General features: G+C 54.5%; 1 protein-coding gene across 3 annotated transcripts in view; it reads left to right on the top strand.

Moving 5' to 3' along the window:
• TMEM51 (transmembrane protein 51) overlaps positions 1–21206 on the top strand; it is a 53010-nt gene that overhangs the window by 24900 nt on the left and 6904 nt on the right. For 2 of the 3 annotated variants that reach the window (XM_037045182.1, XM_037045183.1), the window contains exon 3: positions 20700–20773. The gene's annotated coding sequence lies outside the window, so the exon portion shown is untranslated. Of the gene's footprint in view, positions 1–18969; positions 19046–20699; positions 20774–21206 lie in introns of those variants that run through there. The other variant, XM_037045184.1, reaches the window with a different exon arrangement.

The raw sequence follows: 21206 nt of genomic DNA, 5'->3' as shown, positions 1-21206 counted from the left end.
TATCGAGGGGGAGGCTAACATCTCCGCCCCACCCTCCCCCCCACAGACTCACACACAGATGTTCACGGCAGCTTCGTGCACACTGGCCCAAACGACCAAAGAGCCCAGGTGTCCATCAGCAGGTGAACAGACAGACGGTGGTGTATCCACCCGATGGGCGCTGCTCAGCAAGATAAAGGAACCGCATGGGCCACTTGCAGACACAGCAGTGCCATTGAGGGCAAAAGAAGGCGGAGATGAGAGTGCCGAGTGTGTGAGTCCGTTTATAGAAACCTCCAGCACAGGCAAAACTAATCCGTAGTGATGGGAAGGGGGTTGGTGGTTGCCCGGGGTGGGGGGTGGGGGTCAGTTGGAAGAAGGTACACACAGAAAACTTTCTGGGGTGGTGGAAATGTCATATCTCAGTCTGGGTGGTGGTGGCAGCTCGTCAAAGTGTACACTGAGATCTGCGTGTTTTCCTAGATGTGAATTATACTTTATACAAGTAAATAAGCAGATGCCTCTGTCTAGCCCTGGCACCTCAGAGTCAGCTGTCCTGAGGGGCGGAGGGTGCCCAGGGGCATCTGCATTTTCAGCAAGTGCCACAGGTAGCATTGACCCCCGGCCTGACAGGCACCCCCAAACTCTTAATCACTCAAGTCTCTTCTGGCCAGGACAGTCAAGTGTTTGAAGATGCCGAGGACTTACTGTGTCAGTCTGTTTTTAAAAACAAATCCACAGTGGGTCAAAGTCCGGCCCCAGGGCTCACTCCGTAGTCACCAAGACCAGCACTAAGCCACAGACAAAGCATCCTCAGTCACCAGGCTGATCCTGGCCACGTGCCAGGCATCACAGGGTCTGCTACGCTGGGAACAGAGGGCAGGACCCCCCTGTAGGGCTGTGGGCGTCTGCCAGGCACTGGGCATCAGGCAGAACTAGAGAGGCCCCTTCTGGGTTATGTCTGCATGGCTACCTTCCAGATGACAGTGATTTCGGCTGTGGGCTGAAGAGCTGTTGTGTTGTGGGCACTGCGTCTGTTGCTTTGAGCACGTGTGGAATTGTGCAAGAGGACACACTGTGCGGTTCTCAGGAGCCTAGGCTCAGAGTCAGCCTAGGCTGAGATCCCCACCACTGAGATCCCCACCGCTCGACAATTAGCTGTGTGTCTTTGCACAAGTGACTTAACCTCTCTGAGCTCTGGGGAAGCAGGCTCACTTCAGAAGGCATCCCTTGACTGGAATGAGCATCCATCGCTGGCTGAGTGGGAGACACACCCTCTTCAGGAAGGCTCTGTGTACTGGCTCCGAAAGTAGGTTCAAATCCCAGCACTACCCACTGGGGACTTTGGACAAGTTGCCTCACCACCTCAGTTTCCTCGTTTGTAAAACGGGGGTGCTAAGACCAACCTTAGAAGGCTCTGATGCCTCTGAACTGAGTCAGGGGGTGTACAGCGTAGAGAGCAGCACCCTGCACGCAGGGAGCCTGTTAAACTTGTCGGCTTCACCCACTGTCATCTGCGAGGTCACGCACCTCCGGGTTTGTGACTGAGCTGGGTGGGGCTCCAGGCTGCGCCAGGATGGGAGCTTGTCCTTCTTGCCTTCGAGGAAGTGACAGGACAGTCTCCCGGGCGCCTGTGGCCACAAGCGTGGCAAACAGCCATGTTGAACCGCCTCCAGGAAACCCAAGGGTCTGTGATTAAACCCTCTCTTGGATTCACTCATGGTAAAACCTCAGAGCCCCCTTCCAGCCTTGTGGCAGCTTCCTGCGCGGCCCGTGCTCTCTGTTGGAAGAGATCCAGGCCGATAGCTGCAGTCACATCCAAATGAATGGCCGGCTTCCCCCCCCACGGGCCCGCCCTCAGAGTGGCAGGTGGGGCGGCGACAGGTGCCCCACGAGGCCGGGCTCAAGGTGGACGAACCGCCCTTTTGTTGGTTAATTGTGCGTGTGTGTGTGTGTGTGTGTGTGTGTTATTCATTTTGCCCGCATCTTGAGAACCAGTGTGGGTTTCTCAAACTGCTCTGTTTTTCTCGGACTGAAAACAAAAATGAAAGGAAAACCGTCACACCGTGATGCTGCCTGCAGGAGGCTCCACAAGGGCTGGTTGAAAACGGAAAATGTCTGACCGTGCAAGGCTGAAAGCAGAGCGGTGCCCAGCGCGTCACTGCACCCGTCTTGGCTGGGTGACCCTGAGGAGGTGTCCGTCTGCCGCTCTGAGCCTCAGTTTCCTCACTCGTAAAATGGGCACCCACCTCACAGGGGCTCTTGTGGGATCAAGCAGTGAAGGCCCCAGCACGGTGCCTGTCCCATGATGCAGCCTCCTTGAGCACCCACTTACGGGACTGTCGGTGTCCGGGGACCGCGCTGAGTTGGACTGTTCAAGTTCAAGTTCTAGGTCTCTTGCTAACTGGTTGCGTGACCCCGGGTAAATTACTTCACCTCTCTGAGCTTCAGGTTCTTCATCTGCAAAAAATTGAGACCCTGCGTTCCTTACATAGAGGATTGACCTGAGGGTTAAATTAAGGGGGGTAACTTTGGGAGGCAGCCTAATACAAGCCCGTGTTCAAGAAATGGTGGCGATTGTGCGGACAGTGTGGCTGTGGTGATGGAGGCACGCTGCCCTGGCTGGAAGGCAGGTCGGGCGAGGTCGGAAGTGTCCCCCAAAGCGTGCCGGGGCCGTGATGGTGGGGCACCTGGTGCAGCCCCATACTTCACACTCTGTGGGGCGAGGTGGGGGGCCGACAGGAAGGGGGTGGAAGGGAGGCGCTAGGACTCTGAAGATGGGCAGTGATGACCTGATGGCTGTGACGAGGCGGGGGGGGTGGCAGCCCAGCGGAGGACACAGAAGCATCCACCGTTTCTTAGCCTGCGTTTGTCTCTGGACTCGGTCTGCAGGGGCAGTGGTTTCCAACGGCCGTCTTTGGGAACACGTGGCCGGACAGACCTAGCTTACACAGATTCTGCATACAAAAATGTCCTTTCCATGAAGCCCGTGAAGGGGTCCTGAATCTCCAATAGCAGGATTCTTTTCTTTTTTTAAAGATTTTATTTCTTTTTAGAGAGAGGGTAAGGGAAGCAGAAAGAAAGAGAGAAGCATCAATGTGTGGTTGCCTCTCATGCGCCCCAACTGGGGACCTGGCCCGCAACCCAGGCATGTGCCCTGCCTGAGAATGGAACCAGCGACCTCTGGTTCGCAGGCCGGCCCTCAATCCACTGGGCCACACCAGCCAGGGCTGCATTCTTTCTTTTGTATGAGTATTCACCAGGAAATCCTTTTCAATGTGGAGTACCCCTTGTGCGTGTAAATTGCCATTTGATTTACGTATAAGAGGGCGGATTATGCAGTGGAAGCTGGTGTTGTCCTGAGGGCCAGGTTGCTGCCCTGCCCCAGGTGGAGCCCCTGCCCTGCCTGTCACCAGCTCAGAGGCCTTATGTCCTCTACCTCCATTTCCTTGTCTGTAACATGGGGATTATCATAATGAATACCTATCTCACCTAGTAGGTGTCAAGAAGAATAAACAAGGCAGTCTTCACAAAGGAAATTTTCTGCCACATCGTAAAGGTGCGGTATGGTGGCTCTTATTAATTCTGCAAATATTTGCAGAGCTGCCCGCTGTGCCGTCTGCCTCTCAGAGTGTGCTCGGGGGTGTGGGCTATGCAGAGAGGCAAACTGGAACGTAAACACAGACGATGCCCAGTTGCCATCACAGCTGTGCCCCACACCAGCAGAGTTCTGAGATATGGAACCACATGGCGATCACTGGCAAACGTTGGGTTTGGAGCGCCCCAACTCAAATAGTGACATTTGAGTGACAGATGAGAAGGAGCCGGTGGTGAGGGGCCATGTGGCTGGAGCAGCCGCAGGGGAGGGGGTGGACCGGAAGGTGCCCCTCACCTGTGGAGGTGCCCATTCTGATCCAGTGGGTCTGGGGTGGAGCGGACACTGCTTCTCCAGCCAGCTCCACGCTGCCGAGGCTGCTGGCCCATGGGCCACACACGGAGTGCCGAGACCAGGAGCGAGCAGAGGGAACCAGGTCTAGGTGGGTGAACCCAAACGCTCGAAGGCAGGTGGGGGGTTCAGGTTCATTCTCAGGATAGCAGGAAGCCAGGCAGGGGAGTGACAGGACAGAGGACATTTGTAGAAGCTCCTTTGGGCTGCCACGGGGAGAAGACTCGCCGGGGTGGCAGCAGGGGGACCAGGACCCGGTAGGTACAGTCGCCCCAGCGATGGGACCTGGAGAGGAAGGAAGTAGGTATAATAGAGATCGTTGGGCAAATAGAGGTGACAGCACTTGGTGAGGTGTTGGATAGAGACATTCTTAATAACCTTAACATAAATTATTATCTGTGCTTTTAAAAAAAATTAAGCCAGTCATGTAGTGCTGTGTTCTCAGCCAGGGACGTCCTTCCCAGAGATGGCCAGGGGTCACAGGTGGATAGATTTGGAGCCCAGATGACAGGACAGCGACTCTGCCAATGGGGGAAGCTGGCCAAGATTACTGATGTTCTCCCAGCCTCAGTGAAATTGTCTGTGGAATGGGGAGAGGGGTTGTGGGAGAAGGAAATGTAACTGTGCGGGGCAGGTGTGCGGACATCAGCCCGCAGGACTGAGGGATGCGGCAGGTAGGTGCTAGGGATGGGAATGGCTTTATGAGCAGGGCTTTATCCCGGGGGCAGTGGGGAGCCATGGAGGAATATGGAGTGAGGGTGGTGTGATTACATTTGCCTTTTGGAGAAATTCCCCCCGAAAAAAAAAAAACCCAAAACTATTGAGTACAGGCCAGGAGGCTGGGAGGACTTTGTGGTTTGTATCCAGGTGAGACGTGAGGTTTGCCTGGATTAGCAAGAGGTGATGGGCCAGCCCGGGGCGTGGCCTGTCCCCAGGGCCCTGCTTCCTGCATCCCCTTTGTGCTGGGGCAGCCACTGTGATAAGTGCGAGGTGGTAGGTGTGTGTCCTGGCAGCCCCGCCCTGGGCGCTCTGTGACCGTTGGCCGATCTGCATGTACACACCAGACACAGGTGCAGCCCGGTGATAGCTGCCAAGATGATAGAGGAGTGTGAGGCCTAGGCCAGACTCACCCCCCGCCTTCCAGGAAGGCCCCCCACCCCTCTGCACCCCCCTCTGGTCTCCCCAGCCACTCCCTGTCTCAGCAGGGACCCCGTCTTCCTTCCTTCTGCCCCTGTCCTCAGTCCTCACTGCTTCCTGTCCAGGTTCACTTACTTTTCTCTCCTTCTTTGGATTATTGAGGCCTCGTTTCTTCCTGCCCTTCCTCCCCAGTGTTTCGTCTCTCCTAGTCTTTTCTTTGCCCCTCTGGGCCGTGCAAGGATGAGGCCTGGTGCAGAGAGGTGGCATTCCCCTCGGACGTGTCTGCCTGTCCCCACGTGCCCTTCCAGTGCCTCCCCTTCTTCCTTCCCTTTTCCTGTCTGCGCACGTGTCTGCTTGCTAGATGTACTTTTAACCTCGGCAACAATGTGTTCAAGGGCACGTCTGGCTCTTCTGCCCTCTCACTGCTGCTAAGCGCCTGGACCCATTCCCAGCCCGGCGGTTTATGACACAATCTATTGGTGGTGTATTCCAGGGTGGTGGCCCGGGGAGAGATTGACCAACTTTCAGCCTTGTGACTGTGACCTCCCTCAGTCACTGCCACCGCCAGAGTCTCCTCTTAGTGAGTGACCCAACAGTCACTTTCCAAAAATCCCGGCTGAGGAAAGAGGTCCAGTAACCCTGGAACCCGGCCTTGACACGGCCCCACTCCACGACACCCACCTGGCAGGTGCCTGCCCCTGTCAGCACCAAGCTTGTCTCAGAAAAGGGGGGGAAGGGGGGCAACTGGCAGTTCTGTTCCTGTTTTTGTGGTTTAGTCACTTTATTTTAATTTTTGTATGAGGCAAAGGAGGGTATGGTTGGTTCATGCAACTGAAACCTTGGTAGGTCCAGCCGGAGTCGTGGGTTCGAGAGATGTCCCCTGGGGCCCTGCTCACTCTCCACCTCAGCTCTCTTTCCCCCATGTCAGCTCCCTCCTCCGGCAACCTCTCCCCTTGTGAGGTCCAGAGGGTCACCAGTAGCTGCAGGAAGGCAGATGGGACCCTCACAGTTTTTTTAAAGATTTTATTTATCTTTAGAGGGGAAGGGAAGGAGAGAGGGAGAGACACATCAATGTATGGTTGCCTCCCGTGTGTCCCCTGCCGGGAACTGGCCTGCAACCCAGGCATGTGCCCTGACTGGGAATCGAACCAAGATCCTCTGGTTCTCAGGCCCATGCTCAATCCACCGAGCTACACCAGCCAGGCCACAGTGTTTTCTCAGTAGTGAGGGACTGAATTCTACTGGTTCTGGTTGGAGGGGGCCTGCCCTTTGGAAGATGTGATTGGCCAGACCTGGCCACGCGCAGGCTTAGAGCCAGAAGAAAGGTCCCTGGAGTTGGGCCAGGGCTGAGGACAGCTGAAAAGCACCTACTACACGCTGGTCCAGGATGCCCTGCCCAGCTTGGCCCCCCAGCTCAGTGTGGCCAGTCTCCTGAGGCCCCCAATGACCCTCCTCGAGAGTGACAAGCACGACAAGCTCTGCGCTGTGGAGAGCCCACAGTGTCCTTGTCACTACTGCGTTTGAAAAGAGAGGGCATGCCTGGCACAGGCAGTTTCTTCTAGGTGCTTGCCACCGTGTTCCCCTGCACCAGGACTACTGTCTAGAGGCGTGGCATGGGTGTGCGGTTCATGTGTGTGGGATGAATGACTGGAAGGAGACCCCAAATCAGAGTATGGTGGCCTTACTCCTGCCCCCTGCCCCCAGGGCCCTCCGTCATCAGCCACACCAGCCATCTGTGCCCAGATGGTCGTCGACCAGAGGAAATGGCCACCATTTCATCATCATCATCATTATTAGTGCCATTCATTGTCATTGTTACTCTTGTGGCTGCATGGCCACTGTCAGTGTTGAGCCTGAAAGTCTCTCCCGGCTCTGAGAGTAGGCGTGACCCCGTGACCCTTGCTGCCGTGGCCTCAGGAACCCATGTTGGATAAGTTCCAGAGCCATTCAGGCCCCCTGGGGGGCAGAGACGGGTCAGCCTCACTCCTGGCCTGAGGGACGGGGGCATGCGTGGAACCCCCATGGGGGCACTGGAGACATGCCACCTGCCGTGGGGCTTCTAGGCAGATGATGTGGGTCTGAACCTGGATGATGCCCGTTAGAGCCCGTCGTCACCATCCTCAGCCCTGTGCCCCCCTCTTACAGCGGGGACTGGGGAGCAGTTGATGATTCCGGTCACAGACAGAGCTGGTTTCAAAAGTGTCTGGCTCAGTGCATGGGCCCAGGAAGGCCTCTGAGCGTGGGGGTTGGAGCACAACCCCCAACACTAACTACACTGTGGCAGCTCAGAGAGGGGCAGAGCCCTTGGACATGAGACAGGACTCCAGCAGCCGCGTGAGCCCTGAGTCACGGAGGTTGAGCCAGAGAGGCGGAGAGGCACGGGGCCAGCACTCAGCCCTGCCCCTCGGCTTGTGACAGGCTATTTAAGACCCTGGTATTCGTTCCCCTTGTCCCCCAGGGGTCTGGGACAACCCCATGCGTCCTTCATCTCTCTGCCATGAGCCAGCTTCTTCTGATATTGGACAAAGGGGTGGCTTATTCATGGAAGCTGGGTGTTCATGTTTAAAAACTCATTCTTTTTAAAGCATAGCTTAGGGGTAGGTGAGAGGCAGGGTCTTAGAGGGACTCTGGACCCAACTATCCGGTTCACAGCCTCGCTCTGCTGCCTTGTTACCATGAGACTTCGGGCAAGTTAAGGAACCCCACTGGGCCTCAGTGTCTGCCCCTACAACGTGGGGGCGATGGTAGTGGTTTCTTCATAAAAGTGAATGAGATGGTCCAGACTCAGAGTCAGCGTTCAGTGCATGTTAGCTCTTGTCGTCGCAGTTTGAAGATGCATACTTTTTTCTTTTCTTTTTTAATTCTCACCCAAGGATGTGTTCACTGATTTAAGAGAGAGGAAGGGAGAAGGAGAGAGACATTGATCAGCTGCCTCCCACACATGCCCTGACCAGAGATTGAATCCAAAACTTAAGTATGTGCCCTGACCAGGCATCGAACCTGTGACCTTCCAGTGTACAGGACAATGCTCCAACCAACTGAGCCACCCAGCCAGGACTAAAGGTGTATTCTTTTGGAAACAAAAAGCCCTCTTGTAAAATGCACGATCCCCCCAATTTGTAACCTGCGGCACGTTGCCTGGACCAGGTACACCTGGTGCTCCCAAAGCCACCTGTCAGATACCATAGTGGGGTTTTTATCCTGGGAGACAGTCTTTGGGGGGCCAGGGATCCCCTGAAGTTGTACAAGATAGTGCCTGGAGCCCTCACGGCAGGCTGGATGGTGAAACTATTATTGAACAATCTCACACACACACACGTTCACGTCCCGATCCAGAACCTGTGATTCTGTCACCTAATATGGTAGAGGCCTTTGCTGACTCACATTATCCGGTGGCATGATGTAGTCCCCAGAGTCTTTGCAAGAGGCAGGCGGTCGGAGAGGAGGCCTGGCGATGGCGCAGGAGTCAGAGCAAAGGGCTTTGAAGACAGAGGAAGGGGCTGCAGCCGGGAATGCAGGCGGCTGCTGGCAGTCCGAGAAGGTGAGGGAATGGACTCTCCCGAACCCTGCGGAAGGGAAGCAGCCTGCTGAGACCTTGATTTTAGACCTCTGACCTCCAGATCTGTAAGAGAATGAATTCACATTGCTTTAAGCCACTAGGTTTGCCGTGATTCATCACTGCAGCCCAGGAAACAACATGGTCCTTCTCAGGAGAGGGTCCATGGTGGTCTGTCAGATTGTCACCTGCATTGACAATAAGCAGAATGAGCAGTTCCTGGTCCAGAGCATCCCACCTGGCCCCAGAGAACCTACTGGGTGTGACTGCCACCACTCCCCTCCCCCGGCCTCCATGTTCCTATTTAGTGCATCTGGAACTCGAGTTCCAGCAATTTCTCCAAAAAGGCCTCTGAGCAGCCTGGCAGAACAACCTGAGCCCCCACACTGGGGTTTCCTAAACTAGGGGCATTGTGGGTGTCCACAGAGCATGCCTCCCTGGTCCTCAGTCCCTCCCTCTCCCAGCGGCCACTGCCTGTGTGGGGGAGGGGGGCGGGGGGGCTGCGGTCCTGCCAGTGAGACAGATAGAGGCACTTCCCTTTGGGGTAAACCGCTAAGCAGCTGCTCGTGGCCACAGCCTGGCACCCAACTTGGGTTTATCATTCCCACACCAAGAATAGCAACAGCTTCTTGGCAGAGCCTTCCAGCCCTGCACCTCCCCAGGTTTCCCTCACATGTGACCACAGGGCAGTGAGCAGTGTGACAGTTCCATGCCGGACCTGGTGTAGTTTATGACACCGGATCCTCAGAAGCAGCAATCTTTCTTTTATAGATGAGGAAACTGGGGCTCACGGAAATGCAATGCATTGCCAGGGGTGTGCAGAATTAAACCAAGGTTGGACAGAATCCACAGTGCATGTATGTGCCATGATACCACAATGTCCTGGTAGTCATTCAGTCCATTTTAGCGCTTTCTTTGCCATAGCTGACAGTCCTGTAAACAATAACAGACTCACTGTTACTCTTCACCAGCTCTGGGCTGGTTTAGGTGACAAAAAGCCCTAAGTAACAGTAGGTTCGACCAAATAAACCTCTATTTTTCTCCCATGTAAACAGAGTCCAGAGGTCAGCAGTCCAGGACTGGGAGGCCAGCTCTGTGTCCACCAGACACTAGACTCCTTCCTTCTTGTTCTGCTGTCCCCTACCTCATGCTCCAGAATGGCTGCTGAGCGCCAGCCATCACTACAGCCAGTAGGAAGGAGGAAAAAAAAAAAAGACATGTCCCTTCCATTTAAGAATGCTTTGTGAATATCCCCTCTGTGATACCTACTTCTGCTTATATCCCATTGACCAGACTTAGTCATATGGCACAGCTCACTGCCCAGGAGGCTGGCTCCAGGAAGCCACCAGAAGCTGAGCATCAGAACTGTCCTTACGATGGAGAAAGGGGAGAGTGGATATTGGGAACCGTGAGCAGGCAAAGCAAAACCACGCTGTTAGAATATCAGGCTAGAGAACCGGCACCTCCATCTCTTCTTTCTGTCCCTCTAACATGAGTAGGAGAAGAAAAGATCAGGAGGTGAGCTGGGCCCTGCAGGTGACGTCTCACCTCAGCCAGCTGTCTCGGGTGCCTCCCCAGGGTTAGGGGGTGCACTTAGTGGGGCCCCGATGGGCATTTGTGGATCAGAATGACAGAGAGGAAAGCCAGCTGAGAGGTGCCCGAGGCTCATGAGAAATCATTTGCACCTTGGGAATGTCCCCTGGGCTTACATGTAGACCATGACGTCACTTCAGTGTCACGAATGTATTGTCTGCAAAGAAAGCAAAAGGATTCTTTTTCCGTTCCAGCAGACTTTAGGGTTAGGGTTTAGGGTTTAGGGTTAGGGTTTGGGGTTATTTTTAGGGTTTAGGGCTAGCATCATCCAAACGTCACCTTGCCCTCGATGCCCCGTGTTTTGACACTTACTCTATACCCAGTGCTGTACACTTAACGTAGACAGAACTTTCTCTCTTCAGCCCTGTGAAGGCGATACTGTCTATCCTGATCACCACTGTGCAGGGGGGGTTAATTCCAGCCCCACCACAGACAGTGCCTCAAGGCTATAGGGTGACTGGAGCCCACCCCTCACAGGCTGCGGGGAGCCACAGGGGAGAGGATGGTGGACGCATTGGCCATGCCAAGGAGGTCCTATGCACTTGGCCAAAGGTAGTTTTCCTTGTATTTCCCAAAGTGAAAGGGGCCAAGCTCCCCAAAACAAACCCCACTCTCCCCAGCCTGTCGCTCGCCTCCCCCCACCCGTCCTGCGGGCTGCTCTGTTTTAACTTCAATTCCAGTTTTATGATTAAATATCACAATGTCAATTATTTACAGTCTATCCAGATGAGTATCAGGGTGGCAGGGTCTGAGTGACTCACACTGGGTCAGCTGGTTTTTATGGAGGAGAAAGGACAGGAAGGAAAACAAAGGAAAGAATGGTACCTTCTGGTCACAGTGACTGAGGCTGCCTGCGGGGTGGGGGGTGGGGTGCTTCCGCCCCAGGGGTGTGGGGAGGAGGGGGGGGCCGGGGGCTCTCCGTGGGAGGGCATGGGGGCCTGGGAAGCAGCGGGAGCAGGGGACTGACAGCGCGATGGGTCTGGAGTCAGACGAATCTAGTTTGAATCTTTGCTGTGCCCTTCACTGCGTGACTTTGAGCAGATATCTTAACTTCTCTGAAGTTCAGTTTCCTCATCTGTGACATGGAGATTATTCTGGAAACTTTCTTCTTAGGGTTCTTGGAGGATTTAAACACAATAATTTAAAATCTAAATATATTTAATAAATAACAATAATAATAAATCACTAATACAAGTATATAAAATATACTAACTTTACAGATAGAATACAGTTGTTAATGATAATAAATGCATAGAAAGCCCCCAGTACAGCACCTGGCCCTCAGTGGGAAGTTAGGAGAATGTTAAATGTTGTTGCTACAATTCCAAAATGTAACCATTGAAAAACAAGAATTGGGAGCAGGAGAAGACCCTGGACTCTAGAAAGCAGCTCTTGCTAAAATGCTCCTGGCAGAAACTGGAGGTGGGAAGGGGAGGGAGGGGTGTGGAGAGGGCTGGGCAAGGTCAGCTGTGCTCCAGCGGGGCTCTTGGCAGAAGGTTTGGGAACCGCTTGCTGTGGCTAAAAAAGAAAATGTCCAGATATGGGCAGGGTCAGCTTTCTCCCACTGTCCGCTCATCGCAGAATCGGGGCTGGCTGGGTAAGGGCCTGGGAACGGGAGGGCTTTGCTTCTACAGGACCCATCGGCCCGTGGAGGTCTGTCTGTCTCCTCCACCCACCTCTGGTTCGGGTTAAAACCCCCTCATCTAAGGGCCACATAACAGAAACGTGTGGCCCGCTCTGTCCGCACCGAGGCACTACAGTGTGGCGCCAACAGGGAAGAGGCGGGCCTGCAATGCAAACCGGAGGACGCAGCCTTTTATCCCAGTTTTCCTCCCAGCAGAGAACAAGTGCAAACTCGACTCACTGGCAGAACCCGGGGTTAAAATGGAAACCAGGTGAGGGAGGGCCAAGTTGCCCAGCCTCCCTCCAACCTGACCATGGGAGGAATGGGTACAAAATTCGGGATGCAGGGACCGTGCCCCATGAAACCAACTACCGGGTAAGCAAACAGGCTAAGCAGTGGCAGGTACCACAGAAAGGTGTGAACAGAAAGGCCACCTGTATTTGTTTCCTGTGACAAATTACCCCACACATGGTGGCTGAAAACACTCCATATTTATTCTCGGAAAGTTCTGGAGGCCGCAAGTCCATACACGGTCAGTTTTGTGGTAGGGCCAGTTTATTCTGGAGGCTCTAGAGAAATGGCATCCTTGCCTTCTTCAGCGCTACGGGCCACCTGCCTCCCTAGATGTCCCCTCCTCTCATCACGCCAGCCTCTTGCCTCCATCGTCTCATCTCTTACTTCCACCTTTGACCTTTTTGCTCCCTCGTGTAAGGGCACTTGTTGTAATAACTTTTGGACCCACCTGGATGGCCCTGGCTGCTCGCCCCATCTCAAGATCCTTCACTGACTCGCACTGGACTAGTCCCTTTTGCCACACGAAGCACCAGTCCCTGGGATTCCTGGGATCCGGATCTGGATCCCTTTGGGGGCCATTACTCAGCCTGACACGTGTCTTTTCCCAGATTGCGGGAAACACGGGGTGGCGAATGGCGAATATCCCTGAGCTGGGCCCCAGATTCTCCTCCGCCCCCAGCATGAATGGCCCTGACTTAGCCCCCAACCCCTTCCGGGCCCCTTCAAGAGCTGATGATGGAGGCTCCCCTCCCCCCCGTGGGTCAGTAAATGGCAGGTAGCCCATTCGTAGCTGTTCCTCCCGCCCAGGCACCCGGTGACGTAATGCAGTCACTTACTGCTGTTCAGCATCACTGTCTCTGGCAGCTGCCAGGCAGCTCCTGCCTCAGGGCCCGCGTTCAGTGGGTGCCTCTGCCTAGAACGTCCTTCTCCCGGATATCCATGTGGTTCCCTCTGTCGCCTCCTTCAAATCTTTGCTCAGATATCTTTTCTCATGGCTGCGACCCCTGACCACCCTGTTTAAATCCCCTGCTTCCAGTCCCCCCTCACCACCCACCCCCAGCATCATCATTGTCCCCTAGCCCAGCGGTTCTCAACCCGGGCGCTGCAGGGATGTCTAAAACCTGCCATGCTTGACTGTTTAGTCAGGGGCCCTGACCCCTTTCCCCTTAGACTGTCTAATAAAACACGACAACAGCCAACACAACAGTAGCTGTCCAGTGTGGATGAATTCAAATGATACCTATTGTTTTTGTCAGATTGGCAACAAATATACTTTTTGGTGTGCCACAGAATTTTAGTAATTCTTTAGGTGTGCCACGAGATGAAAAGGGTTGAAAATAACTGCTCTAAGCCTGACAGTCTCTGGAATGTTCTCTGTTAGGATGGTCACCTGCGAACTCCATGGCAACAAGGCCTTCTGTCTGTTTAGGCCATTCCTCTCTCCCCAGCACTTATAGCACGTGGCACATGGGAGGGGCCCAGTTAATGTTTTGTTGAGTGAATGAATAAATACCTGAGTCTCTCTCTTTTTTTTTTTTTTAGATTTTATTTATTTTTAGACAGAGGGGAAGGGAGGGAGAAAGAGAGGGAGAGAAGTACCAATGTGTGGTTGCCTCTCGCATGGCCCCCACTGGGGACCTGGCCTGCAACCCAGGCACGTGCCCTAGACTGGGAATCGAACTGGCGACCCTTTAGCTCATGGGCCGACACTCCAGCCACTGAGCTACGCCAGCCGGGGCTAAATACCTGAATCTCAAAACTTGGAGCTCGTGATGCATAACAGCCCAGCGAGGTAGATCCCAGGACAGTTCCCCTGTTACAGACGAGGCACCTGAGGCTAAAAGAGGTAAGAATGAATTTGCGTAGCTATTAGGTAGCAGAGCTGGGCTAGGAAGCCAGCCTCCCAGCGGGGCCCACACTGGGAATGCCTCCATGTGGGGAGTAGAGGCCATCCCCGGAACAGCCTCCACAGTCCCTAATTTCAGTTCTTCCCCGCTGCCCTCCTCTACTTTCTACTGCAAAATGCCTCTGGGGGAGGAGGAACCAATGAATCAAGTCGGTGTCCAAATGGCCGGGTGCCCAAGGACAGATGCTGTGTCCAGACAGTGCCTGGGGTCGCAGGAGCCTGGCAGGCAGCCAGGGTGCTGGCAGGAGCAGGGCACACTCCCGCCTCAGCTCCTGCCTCCCCGGACTCAGGCTGAGCCTCAGAGGCTGGTGCTCTGGTCCCAGGAAGGTCGGCTGCGACCTCTCCTGTGAATTTCCTCCTCGGGCCCAGAGGGTATCCTCAGTGGCAGGCCATGGAGCGAGGCCTTAATAGCAGGGATTGGCCCTGAGGCGGTTTCAGGGAAGCTTGGCTGAAAGGCTGGTTATCTGTTGCCGGGAATGAAGGAGGTTTGAACAAGGAGATTTGGTGCACGGGGGCCACCACTTATAAGCTGTGAGACCTAGGACCGGTTTCCCAACCTCTCTGCCTCTGAGTACTCGGTGATAACAAGGGCAAAGGTGAGGATAATCATACCTCCCTTGGGTGGTGGTTGGGCAGAAGAAACAAGCTAACCTGGGCAAAGCACCTAGTATGAGCCCAGCACACACACAGTCAGCATCCAGGCAATAGTAGCAGATATTTGTGCTGCTGACCAGATGCTGGGCCAGCGGGTTGGGCCGAGTAGCGGGTGGAGCCTGTGCTCAGCCTTGCCTGCCAGACCAAGAGCCCCTGGTGGCTCGTGCCAGCGCCTGGAGGAGGACCAAGGTGTCAGAGTCACTTTGAGTCGATGGCGACAGAAGCTGTGGCTGCTGCCCTGCCCCCACGAGCACCAGACTCTGTCCTGGCAGGGGGAACACCCAGAGATGTCACATTTCCCCAGAAATATTGAAATGTCACCAGAGCCCTGCGACTGTCCCCCGCAACCTGTGCCAGCCTTCTCAGTAGGGTCACATGCCAGCCACCTGCTCAGAGGAAGACATTGCGTCAAGCTCCCACAGGAAAGACCCCTGATCTGGGTATGGCTCCTTCTGTGTATGGCTCCCAGAGTCTTCAGAATGAATTCGTCTTCCTTCATTTCGCCAGCGCTTAAATGGATTAGCAAGGAACCTGGAGATGTCAGGTCTTATAAAACTCACCCTTGTTTGGAGTGGAGGAAGGGAAGCTGCCCCTTTTCTCTGCAGGAAGGTGCGATGTTCCAGGAGGGGCCTTCCCTCCCATCCCTGCAGTTTCTGAGGCGGAACCCTTTTCCCAGACACCTTAATCTCCTACCCACGATCTCTACCCCAGGAAGTCTCCATGGACCCGCCCCCCCAGGGCCCTGCAAAGAGACAGCTTTGTCTTCCCGCTCCCCATCCCCTTCAAATAGAACTTGTGGCTTTTTTGTGGGCTTTTAAAATATATATATTTATTGATTTTTAGAGAGAGAAGAAGGAAGAGAGAGAGAAACATTGATTGGTTGTCTCTCATACATGCCTGGACTGGGGACTGGACCTTTAACTTAGATACATGCCCTGACTGGGAATCGAACCCCCAACCTTTTGGTGTATAAGACAATGCTCCAACCAGCTGAGCCACACTGGCCAGGGCTGTTTCTGTGGACTAATTACTGTGCCCCACCTTAGCAGCACTGCTTAGTGGTTAGAAGCGTGGATTTTACAATCAGAAAAATTGCTTTATCCCCACTTGCACTAGCTGTGTGGCCTTGGACAGTTGCTTTACCTCTCTGAACCTCAGCATCCTTATCTATAGAATATAATGAATAACTTTTAAATGATTATGCTTGGAAGGAGCTCCATAGAGGGCCTGGTAGGATAGGCGTCCAACACACATTCACTGTCACCCTGTCTCAGACTCCCTCCTGTGAGGAAGAGTCACCTGCCTTCCTGTGGGACGGGCCCTCAGGGCCCTCAGCACACAGTAGGGGCCCAGGAATTGTTGGGAGCGAAGTCTTTAAAAACCCATCTGGAAAGAGGTGCACACCTGTCGCCCCTCGCACTTTTGTGATCCAGGGGCTCCCAGGATGAACTGTGCAATGTTCGTTTCTGGCCCGCGTGCCCTGCCCAGGGAGTGGCCCACAGGGACTCTGCTTTGCGAGGCCGGCACAGTGCCAGGGACAGGAGGCGGACTTCGATACCAGCCAGATTTGATTGTGAATATTGACTCTGCCACTTAGAGCTGTGTGACCTCAGGCAAATTGCTTAACCTCTCTGAGGCTCAGAGAGAGTGGGCTAAGCATTTCTGAAGAGTGGCTGTGAGGACTGGATGAGTTTATGGTCGATTCAGGGTCTCAGGGGCTGCTGATTTCATTGTTGTTACTGCTGGTCTTTCTATTACAGCCATGTGCTGCTTAATGACAGGGTCCCTTCTGAGAAATGCGTGGTTAGGCCCTGGCTGGTGTGGCTCCGTGGATTGAGCACCGGCCTGCAAATCCAGAATTCTCTAGTTCAGTTCCCGGTCAGGGCCCAGGTCTGGGTTGCGGCCAGGTTCTCATTGGTGGTATGCTAGAGGCAATCGATCGCTGTATCTCTCACACATCGAAGTTTCTCCCTCCCTCCCCCTCTTCCTAAAAAGTAAATAAATAAAATCTTTTTAAAAAATACATGGACTGGGCATTGGGTCCCTGTGCGAACACCACAGAGGCACCCACACAAACCCAGGTGGTGCGGCCACTGCACACCTGGCCATGCGGTTCACGCAGCACGTTACTGCACTAAATGCTGCAGGCAATCGCAACACAATGCTACTTGTGTACCCAAACATACCTAAACATAGGAGAGGTACAGTAAAATACGGTACAGATGGTTTTTTACATGGAGCACCTGTACAGGACACTTACCTCCAATGGAGCCTGCAGGCCTGGAGGCTGCTCTGGGGAGTCCGTGGGTGAGTGGTGGGTGAGTGTGAAGCCCCAGGCATCACTGACACCACTGGAGACTCTATAACGCTGCCCCACAAGCTCCCCCCCGCTTCCTTCCGACAGGGTCAGAGGCAGAACCTCGAAGCTGCTCCCCGAATGGGGAGGCGGGCTGGACTGACTGGGGACACCGAGGAGACGCTGGCTGGTAGGACAAAGAGACCGCATTGGTGGCCGTCAGGAGGGAGTGAGGGGCAGCATGAGGGTCTGCGGGAACAGGACACTAAGACAGAAGGAGAGGAGCACAGGGGACCACCATGGCCCTGTGGCGTGGCGGCTGCCTGTCAGAGCAGTGGGCGGGTCAAGGAACTTGGTGGTGTGTTCAGAAAAAAGGGGATTTAACGGGGTGAGCTGAGGACTCGCTGGTTCAACTTTGGAATTTGGTTATGGCCCCATCAACCCTGCCTGGCATAAAAGGCTCTCTCCGGGGCTGAATTGATGGAAGAAATAAAACATATCTATACATTACACCATTACAACCTAAACATGTCCCAGTGCAGGGACAGGCTGGCCCCACTCGGCCACAGGAAGCTTTTACCAAAATGGCAGTGGCATCCGGGACATGTTTCCTTGTACAGGGTCTCAGGTCCCCAGCAGGGGACTTACAGCCATGGTCTCCGAGGACACGGTCCAGGGCTGGGTGCCCAGAGCGCCGGGGTACAGGCTCCCCTGTGCCGAGCAGGTCGGTGCGTGGCAGCCTGGGCTGTGGCCCTGTGGCTGTGCCCTGGGAACAGAGGTGCTCTGAGCCAGAGGGGGTCTCCTGCCCAGGCCCACAGACATGCCCCCGTCAGAGAGGAAAGAACGCTCCCGAACCACGAACGCTCTCATCTCCCACAGTTCCATTCTCATCTCTTCGGTTCGCCGCTGTGTGTGCAGTCTGTCCGTCGTTGACGGAATGCCCGGCACGTGGCACAGGACTGACGGGCCATTCCCGCAGTTGCCATCGCTCTGCCACACAGAGCACTTACCAACCTTCTTTGTCTTTCCCGGCAGCCCTCAGACTCGGGCAGCCCCGCTGCCCACTCCTTCCCCTCTGTGACTCATTCACCACACAGTGCTTTGCATTTTTCCTGAGAGCACAATCTACAAGAACCTGTTGTTGTGATACAGAACAGGAACTGTTGTTACCCTCCGACCTTGGCTCTTAGGGAGGTGGCCTGAAACATCCGATGGGACCGGAGCAGCAGCGGTGGCTTCGTGGCTGGGAGCCTTTCCTCCTGGCCCCACGCCCTCCCCACTGCATGGGACTGAACTCGGGGACAAAAGGGACTGAGGGCCCCAGTGAATCCTCCCTTTTGTGATGGCAATGTGGCACAGGCCAGGGCCCTGCGAATGGAATGGAGCGGGATATCTTTCCCAATTGTGCAGCTTGGCAGGAAGAGGCTGGGGCACAGGGAGAATGGTCACAGAGCCTCTGTGTCTTGGGGCTGGTGCAGCCGCCAGGCCTCCTTCCCCAAAGCCTACTGGGCTGGACGCTTCTGGGACTGAGTCTTCCAGGACCGCAGGGCAGGGCTCAGTGACGTGTGGGGGCCTGGATCAGACCCCCGGTTTCTAAACCACGATCTATAGAACTCCTGGGTTTCAGCCGGCACTCAGCACCTGGGACCATTTCTCTGTTTCATTGAGGGCAGCGCTTCTTTCTCTTGATTTTATTGAAATCATTGAAATATATGAGGCTCACGGAGCCTCCAGTCCAGGTGTAGATTGGCAGTGGTGACCGACTTGGGCCTCAGCCAGGTGGAGCACCTGATGTCCAGAGCTGTGACTCCCTCCCCCAGGGCACGGTCTCTTCCCTCCCCGCACCCCGCCCCAAATCCTTGCTGGCTGGGGTTGGCCAGGGGTGTGCGTGGGAGCAAAGGTGTGCGTGGGAGCAAAGGTGTGCATGGGAGCAAAGGTGTGCATGGGAGCAAATGTGTGCTTGAGGTCAGGAGCAGGCTCTGGGCTCTCACACTCCTGCCAGCTTCTGCCTGGGAAGATGCAGGAACCGCGGAAACCTCAAACCCCACCAGGGAATACAGGTAGGGTCACCTTCTCAGGTCAGAAGGGAAATCACATTTAATCTGGGCAGCTTGCCTGTGTTGCTGGGAAGTCATTTGCAGATGGGTAGATTTCATACCCAGGTACTCCTGACAATTCGCTCCGTCTAACCCTCTCCCCCTCGGTGCCAACCCTTGAACTGGGAATTTCCCCTAATTCACATGGGTTAAACTTTTTAACTCGACAGATAGTCGTTCACTTATTTACTCTGCTTACACACAGTTGTCAGGTAGCTGTTTTGCTCCCAACACACTGTGCTGGGTGCTGGGCATACAGAGATGAAGAACAGACGGGCGCTTTCTTTCTGGGAGCTCACATTCCGACAGGGGAGGCGGGAGCCAAGAAAAGAAAGCGAGACCATACAGACTGTGAGGTAATGTCATCCGGCCGTGGGAAGGAATGTCATCAAGGAGCTACGAAGGGGGCTTGTGAGGAGCTGGATGAGGGAGCGGGCAAGCAGATCCTTGTGCAGGAGGTGGCGTTTGAGCTGAGAAGCAGACGTAGAAAAGGAGTAGCCAAACAAGAGAGACAGGTGGACGTGTGGTTCGGGCTGCAGGAAGAGCAAGTGCAAAGGCCCTGAGGCAGGACGTGCTTGGTGTGACTGAGAACCGGAGCAGAAGCTGCTGAGGGCTGGGGAGCCGAGAGATGAGATAGGACAGAGGCAGGAGCCCAGTCCCGTCTGGTGGGATTTGAAGACCGTAGCAGAGGAGTTTGGGTTTTCGGCGAAGGGTAACGGGAAGACATCGATGGGCTTTTGGAAATTCCCATGACAAAAGCGTATACGTGAGAGATAGGTCAAGTTGAAGGAATAAGAAGTCAAAATGCACGTGGCCCATTGCCAACACCATTTCTCACTCCTTCAGGGAGAGAGCTGTTATCCTGAACTTCAGTTTATAATCTGTGCCTTTCTGCCCAATATTACAAAAATTGACCAACCTGTTGTTTGCTTTCACCTGGTTTGGAACTTCACGTAAAAGGAAACTTGTTGGGTGTGTTCTTTCTGGATCTGCCTTTCTGTTCAGTGGCACGTGTGTTAGAATGGCCCATGTTGGCGCATGTAGCTGTGTGTCCGTGCTCACTGCTGCGTAGTACTCCAGGGGGCGAGGCTGCCACGGCTTGTCCCCTCTCCTGGGACAGGCGCTCCTTTGATTTCCCAAGGTCGAGCCAACCCTCCATTTCCGGGACAAACCCAACCTCAGGGTGAGGTGTTACCGTTTTTTAAGAACACGGTTGGACTCTATTTGCTTAGATTTCGCTGGGGATTTTAGTTTCTATGCTGGTGGGTCACACTGGCCGGTCACTTTCTTGCCTCGTCCTGTTTTTGGTTTTGGTGTCAAGGTTCCACGGGTGCCACCCAAGGGCCTGGGGCAGTGTTTCCCCTTCTGTCACCCTCAGGGCCCTTGCATAAGGTGGGGAAAACCAGGGGAGGGGTTGGTAAATGCAGCTACCATACCATTATCCTCCTGTAGCCGCACATTTTGGGTGCACAATTTTGGCTTCCTGGCACGCACCCCTACCCAAACCCATGCCCTATCCCCCCAACCCAAAGACAACACATGCCCCCCCAACCCCATGAGCACCTGGGATTACAATGCTCATAGCTTACTTAGAGAGCTGTGTTTCTGCTTTTTACAGGTGGGTCCTTCACTCGAGATTTTAGCATGAAGAGTTGTGTGCAGGCCTTCCTTGAGCCCCCCAGGTAACAACAGGTAAGGGTCTCTCTTAACCAGTTAACAGTTTTTCTTGAAAACCCAGACTCAGCATCCTCCACTTAGCCCTCAGGGCTGCCTTAGACGTGAGCCATGAAAGGTCCAACTCCAGGGTCCAGAGGGGAATCTGGCCAAGCCGGGGACCCAGACTGCCCACCAAGGCAGCTCTGTTTTAGGAACATGTTGGAAGCTATGTGGTCCAAATCCTCCGAGGACAAAATTAGCTTCTTTCCATATTTTTCAAAGGGAAAGAACACCATACTAAATATAGCGTGGAGCCACAGGCCAGAAACCAGACAAATAGCCCCCGGCTGCACCTCGGGGAGCAGAGCAGAGTGTCCCCCGTGAAGCCACCGTGAGGGCTTGTCTCCAGAGGGCAGGGAGATCGACAAGCAATCTTAAGAAACAAAAACCTTTATTTCATTTTCTTTTT

This window comes from Sturnira hondurensis, unplaced genomic scaffold (genome assembly GCF_014824575.4).
Source record: "Sturnira hondurensis isolate 20B ecotype Veracruz unplaced genomic scaffold, ASM1482457v3 Scaffold0004257, whole genome shotgun sequence".
Classification (NCBI taxonomy): Eukaryota; Metazoa; Chordata; class Mammalia; order Chiroptera; family Phyllostomidae; genus Sturnira; species Sturnira hondurensis.
The sequence above is the reverse complement of the archived record's forward strand: the minus strand, read 5'-3'. Positions and strand labels throughout refer to the sequence as shown.